Genomic DNA, 6,000 nt, shown 5'->3' on the forward strand with positions numbered 1-6,000 from the left:
ACAGGCCCTGTGAACACAGGTGTCATTGACAGAGAAGAGCCTCTCCTACCTCGGTGGGGATGTTTTCATCCAGGTACATATATAGGTGAGATGATTTCCACCAAACCAGATTTCACATTCCTGGAAAACTCCTGTTAGCTGTTCCCCTGCTTGAGACTCTTTCTCTACCTACTCCTCAAGTTCATATCCTGTCTACCTTCCAGACCCAGCACAGACACACCTCTTCTGAGAAATCTCCCCTGGCTCTCTCAGAAAAACCACATCACCCCACAGTCTTCCATGTATATTATCTCAAAACTGAGTCACTTGAAACAACAAATATTTATTATCTCATGGTTTCTTTTTTTTTTTTTTTTTAATCTCATGGTTTCTGAGTCAAAAGTCCAGGTGTGAATTAGCTGGTGCCTGTGCCGCTCACAAGACTGCTCACAAGCCCAGTAGATGTCCACTGGGCTGCCTTCTCTGAAGGCTCCCCTGGGAGAAGGCGTGCTCCCAAGCTCACCCACGGGGCTATTGGCAGGCCTTAGGTGCTCACTGGCTGGCAGTATCAATTCCTTGCCACATGGGCATCTTCACAGACAGCTCACACCATGACAGCTGCCTTTCCTCCAAGTAAGGGAGCAAAGGAGAGTGAGAGAGAGTGAGCAAGACATAAGTCAGCCCTTTTGTAACCAATCTCAAAAATGACATCCCATCACTTTTGCTGTGCACTGCTGGTTATGAATGAGTCACTAATTCTAGCCCAAAAGATCCCAGTTACAAAAAGACTGTAACTTCAGTTTTTCTCACTCTCTCTCTCAGAGAGAGGGCATCTGCCATGTTGTGAGCTGCCCAATGGAAAGACCCACAAGACAAGGGACTGATGTCTCCATTTGCTCAAGGGAAGGGGATTACATGAAGGCTCAAACCCCAAAAGGTGGGGAGAGTTGGGGGCCAGCTGAGGGGCTGCTACCCACCATGCAACTGTTAACAGCATTGCTTGAGCAGCTCCTGCACCCAGCACTAGGCTGAGAAACCACGATAGTTAAATTTTATCATCCACCTAGTGAGCCAAGCATGATTATTACTTCTTTACAAATAACAGTGCTGAGGCCAAGAGAGAGATAATATGTGTGACTTTCTCCAGGTCCCATTAGTCAGTGACCCAGCCAAGATGCAAACCCAAGTTCTGAACCAATCCCATGCCCTTTTTACCTCAACTGCCTGACACTGATCTCTTCCCAGGTTAGATTCCTGTCTTCACCACCTACAAGCTAAGTAACCATGGGCTTGTTGTTTAACCTCTCAGATACTTGGTATTCTCATTTGTAAAATAAAGATAATTCTTATATCATGGGGTTGTTGCAAGAACTCAACAACATAATGTTCAAAAAGCACTTAGCACAATGTCTGGTGTATAATAAAAACTAGCATTGTGTCACATGAATCAAAGAGATAGAGGTAAGTTTATTATATCCATTCCCACCCTAGTCTGAAAAGATAATAAAATTTCAAATCCATAAGAAAAAAGGATACCAAGATTGGAAAAAGTGTGGGGCTAGAGGAAAAATATCATGAATGTTATTACTTTCAGCAAATGGAAGGCTCAGGAGGCCCTCCTTTCACAGACCTCAAGGGCCAGGAGAGGATTTTCTTGGTTGCATTTTTATTCAGGTGCAAATAGAAATTGGTTGGCTGGAGTATATGTTCATGGGGGGACATGAGGAGAGCCAAGGAGAAAGAAAACCAACTGTTGGCCAACCCCACAAAGGTCAGAACATGAAGCTGGCCTCAAGATGCAGCTGACGACATCACAATCAGACCCAAGAAACTAGGCCTTCCTCCTAGAGATCATGAAAAAACACACAAGTCCAGGAAATCCATTTACCCTGAACCCCCAACCTTCCTGACTCTCCTAAGGCAAGCTTTCTCTTTGTAGGGAAAACTGGTGAGCGAATATCTCACAGGTGATAAGAGCTCCTGAGAGAACGAGGTGGGGGCAGGGGACTGGCCTCTCCAACCTCCTGAAACGCTTTTTAATTTAAAAGTCTAAGCAGTGACTTGCATCCCTCTGGATGTATGTATGGAATGATTAACAAATACTTTCTCCTGTGGATGTTGTGTAAGTTTTAATTAATTCCCTCATGTCAGCCGTGTCTCCCTATCTCCCTCCGGCCTGCTTCCCAGCTCCACAGCCCCCCCAGAGCCTCTGCAACAGCAATTACCTGCTCCAAATGAGCATGTCTCCACAAGCACAGGAGTAATCACAACCATAATAATTCCATGATGACTTTTGTCCCTTAACATTTAAAAAAAAAAAAGAAAGAAAGAAAGAAAAAGTTTGCAGCCTAGCAATAAATAGAGCACTTCAGCAATTTCCTTTCATTATCTCATTTGGTCCTCACAACAACCCTAGAGACGTGACTAACAGATATTACTCCCCTGTTCTAATGATGAGAAAACTAAGGAACCATGTGACTGCAATGTCACTTGTCCAACAAGAGTGGAACTGGGACTTGAAACCTAGAAGCCAAATCCCTGTATCCTGGTCTAGGACACCCTAATACACCACCCAGTCCTGCCCATTATGAGGCCCCCTCTCCTATCAGCTCTGTCCCCACATCAGTTACTTAACCTCTGAAAGCCCAGCTCCTTCCAACACTAAGAGGCCACAATGTCCCACACAGCAAGAATGAACAACTGACCTCTTCTGAGAGGTCCCCTGCTTCCCCATGCCCTCACCACCTAGCCTGGCTTCTGGATCATGGACCAGTGAACCCTTTGGGGAGTTATTGCTCCCAGCCCACAGTCTTCACTGTGACCCTGTAACACCACCACGACGCCACCTGATTATCTGCCTCCGACCTCCCACTTCCATCCCACAGCTACAGAAAGACTCATTACTTCTATGTGTTAATGTCCTGTCTTGGTTCTTATTGCACAGCATGAGTAGCTCACCAGGACATATCGAACACCACCAGATGGCAAAAATTAAATGCAAAGGAAAGAAAGAGAAATAAAGGAAATTTTTTAAACAGAAAGGTAGTGACATAAAATGGAGCCAGGAATGAAACTAAAAATCAAAATATAAGATCTATGCCCTTCTTAAGGGTGGGTCACAAGTTTGGCTGCCCAAACTGTTTAGCAGCCAATCCAAACTCTGATCAGGTCCAGAGCTTTATTGTCCATGAAATAAAACAGAGACAGGGCAGTACAAGTATTCTCGGAGCCAGGACCAGACACAAATTTCTCCCAAGGATACTCCTAGAGTGATGACTGTGGTTCACATCCTGCCCTTGCCTTGAGAATGAGTTACCCAGGATGGGTTCTAATAACTACCCTCAACGTAGGGGAGGTCATCACACCAAGGACCTCAGAGATTGTAGGAGAGGCAAGGTACACCATGTACTCTGCTGTCTTGAGGGAGCTTAATCTAGGGCAGATTTCTTTTTTTTTAATAAATTTATTTTTTATTGTTGTTCAATTTGCCAACATATAGAATAACACCCAGTGCTCATCCCGTCAAGTGCCCCCCTCAGTGTAGGGCAGATTTTCCAACCTTGACTCTACTGATGATTGGGGCCAGATAATTCTTTGGTGAATGTACCGTGCCTTGTAGGATACTTCACAGCATCCCCAGCGTCTACCCACTAGATGCCAGTAGCACCCATCCCCCAAATTGTGACAAAATGTCTTCACATATAGCCAAATGTCCCTAGGGAGACAAAATCACCAAGAGTCACTGATCAAACAGGAGAAATCATTGCTCCTACATTCTATTTAATGTGAAGAGGCAAAGAAGGGACTCGCTTTTATTTTTACTATTTTATAGCTTTATTGAAGTATAATTTACATACCATAAAAAATCTCCCCACTTTGCTGAGGCATTATGTGTGTGTTATGGCATGCCTTTGGTTTAAAATATGCAATTCAGTGGTAGTTTTTGTTTGTTAGTGTATTCATAGGATTGTATAAACATCACCACTATTTAATTTTAGAACATTTTCATCATTTCAAAAAGTAACTCCATACCCCATAGCAGTCACTTCTTAATCTTTTTTTCCTCCAGCTTCTGGCAACAAATAATCTGGCATCTCTCTTATGGATTTGCCTATTATGGACATTTTATATAATACAATCATGCAAAGTATAGTGGGGTTTTTTGTGCCTGATTCTTTCATTCAGCATAACTTTTTCAAGTTTTGTCCATATTGTCGGTACTTCAATTGTTTTTATTGCCAAACACTATTCCATTGTATGGATATTTCATATTTTATTTATCCATTCATCAGTTTATAGACATGGAGATGTTTACACATTGGGGCTATTAATAATTCTGCTATGAACTTTCATGCACAAGCTTTTATGTGGGTATTTGGTCTTAACTCTCTTGGTATATACCTCAGAATGGAACTGTTGGGTTATATGGTAGCTCTAAGTTTAATATTTTGACAAGTTGCCAGTTTTCCAAAATAACTGCACCTTTTTATATTCCCACCAGCAATGAATCCTGGTTCTAATTTCTCCACATCCAGCTCTTGTTAGTTGGTTATTCAAACCTTCTATTTCTCAGTTGGTCTTCCTCCTAGTTGTTCTGTGCATTATTGGAAGTGGAGTGTGAAAGTCTCCAGATATTACTCTTCAGTTGTCTATTTCTGCCTTAGTTCTGACAGGTTTGGCTTCTTGCATTTGTTGTTAGATGGCTGCACTAATACTAGGCAAAAATAGAGGTTACAACAGAAGTTAATACTAAAGATGGAGAAGAAAAAAAAAGATAAAGAAGAACATTTTCTAGGGATAAGGGATTCACTCATACAGTGAAGAAAATAATAAACATTAGGTGGAAATAAATGAAGTAGGAATTTTTTTAAAGATTTTATTTATTTATTCATGAGAGATATATATAGAGAGAGGAGCAGAGACACAGGCAGAGGAAGAAACAGGCCCCACGCAGGGAGCCCAACGTGGGACTCGATCCCGGGTCTCCAGGATCAGGCCCTGGGCTGAAGGCGGTGTTAAACTGCTGAGCCACCCGGGCTGCCCATGAAGTAGGAATTTTTAAAAACAAAGAAAATCAGCCAAACAAAAAGTTGAGTTTTGAAAAGATCAACAAAATTGACAAACTTTCAACTAGACTGACCAAGAAAAAGAATAATCAGAAATGAAGGAGGAGACATCACTACTAACCTTACAGAAATAAAAAAGATTATAAGAGAATGCTGTGTCCAACATCTGGCCTTCCTTGGCAATCCTATTTATTGCTTTCTTTTTTTCTTTTCCCTGTGGCTGGGCCATAGTCTTCTGTTTCTTTGCATGTCTCATAATTTTTTTGTTGAAAACTGATATTTTAAATAATATTATGCGGCAGCTCTAAGAATCAGATTCCTACATCCCCAGGGATTATTGTTGTTGCTGTTTGTTATCATTATTTATCTAGTGACTTTCCTGGACTAATTCTATAAAGTCTGTGTTCATTGTTATGTGTGGCCGCCTAAGTGTCTGCTCGGCTAGCTTAGCAGTGAGCTAATGATCAAACAGAGATTTCCCTAAGTGCCTTGAGCATTAAATCTCCCCACTTTGCTGAGGCGTTGTGTGTGTTACAGCATGCCTTTGATTCTCCAGCAGTTTACAACTCCCACTTAGTCTTCACTTCCTGCTTGTACAGAGTCCTTAGGTCAGCCAGAGGTCAGAGGTGTACAACCACTTTGCATTCCAGACCCCCAGGACTAAGAGATTCTCAAAGCCATCCTCAAATTCTCCTTTCAAGATTTTAGCCAGCCTCTTATTCACCTCACAAGATGGCCACGTCGGGCAACTGCAGTTTTTGAATGTTGCCACTGATTATATGACCAATGCCTTTCATGGTATGGATTTCCTCACTGACCAAATAAAAGAGAAGCCCTAAATGGGGCTTTTCCAGGGATCTTTCAGACAGGCCTAATAACGACAATTCTCTGGAAAACAGCTCTTTGGGGAGCTCAAGCCCATTCTACCCCTTCTAGTAGCTGCTAGGATTCTGGG

Source organism: Vulpes vulpes, chromosome 16, assembly GCF_048418805.1.
Source record: "Vulpes vulpes isolate BD-2025 chromosome 16, VulVul3, whole genome shotgun sequence".
NCBI lineage: Eukaryota > Metazoa > Chordata > Mammalia > Carnivora > Canidae > Vulpes > Vulpes vulpes.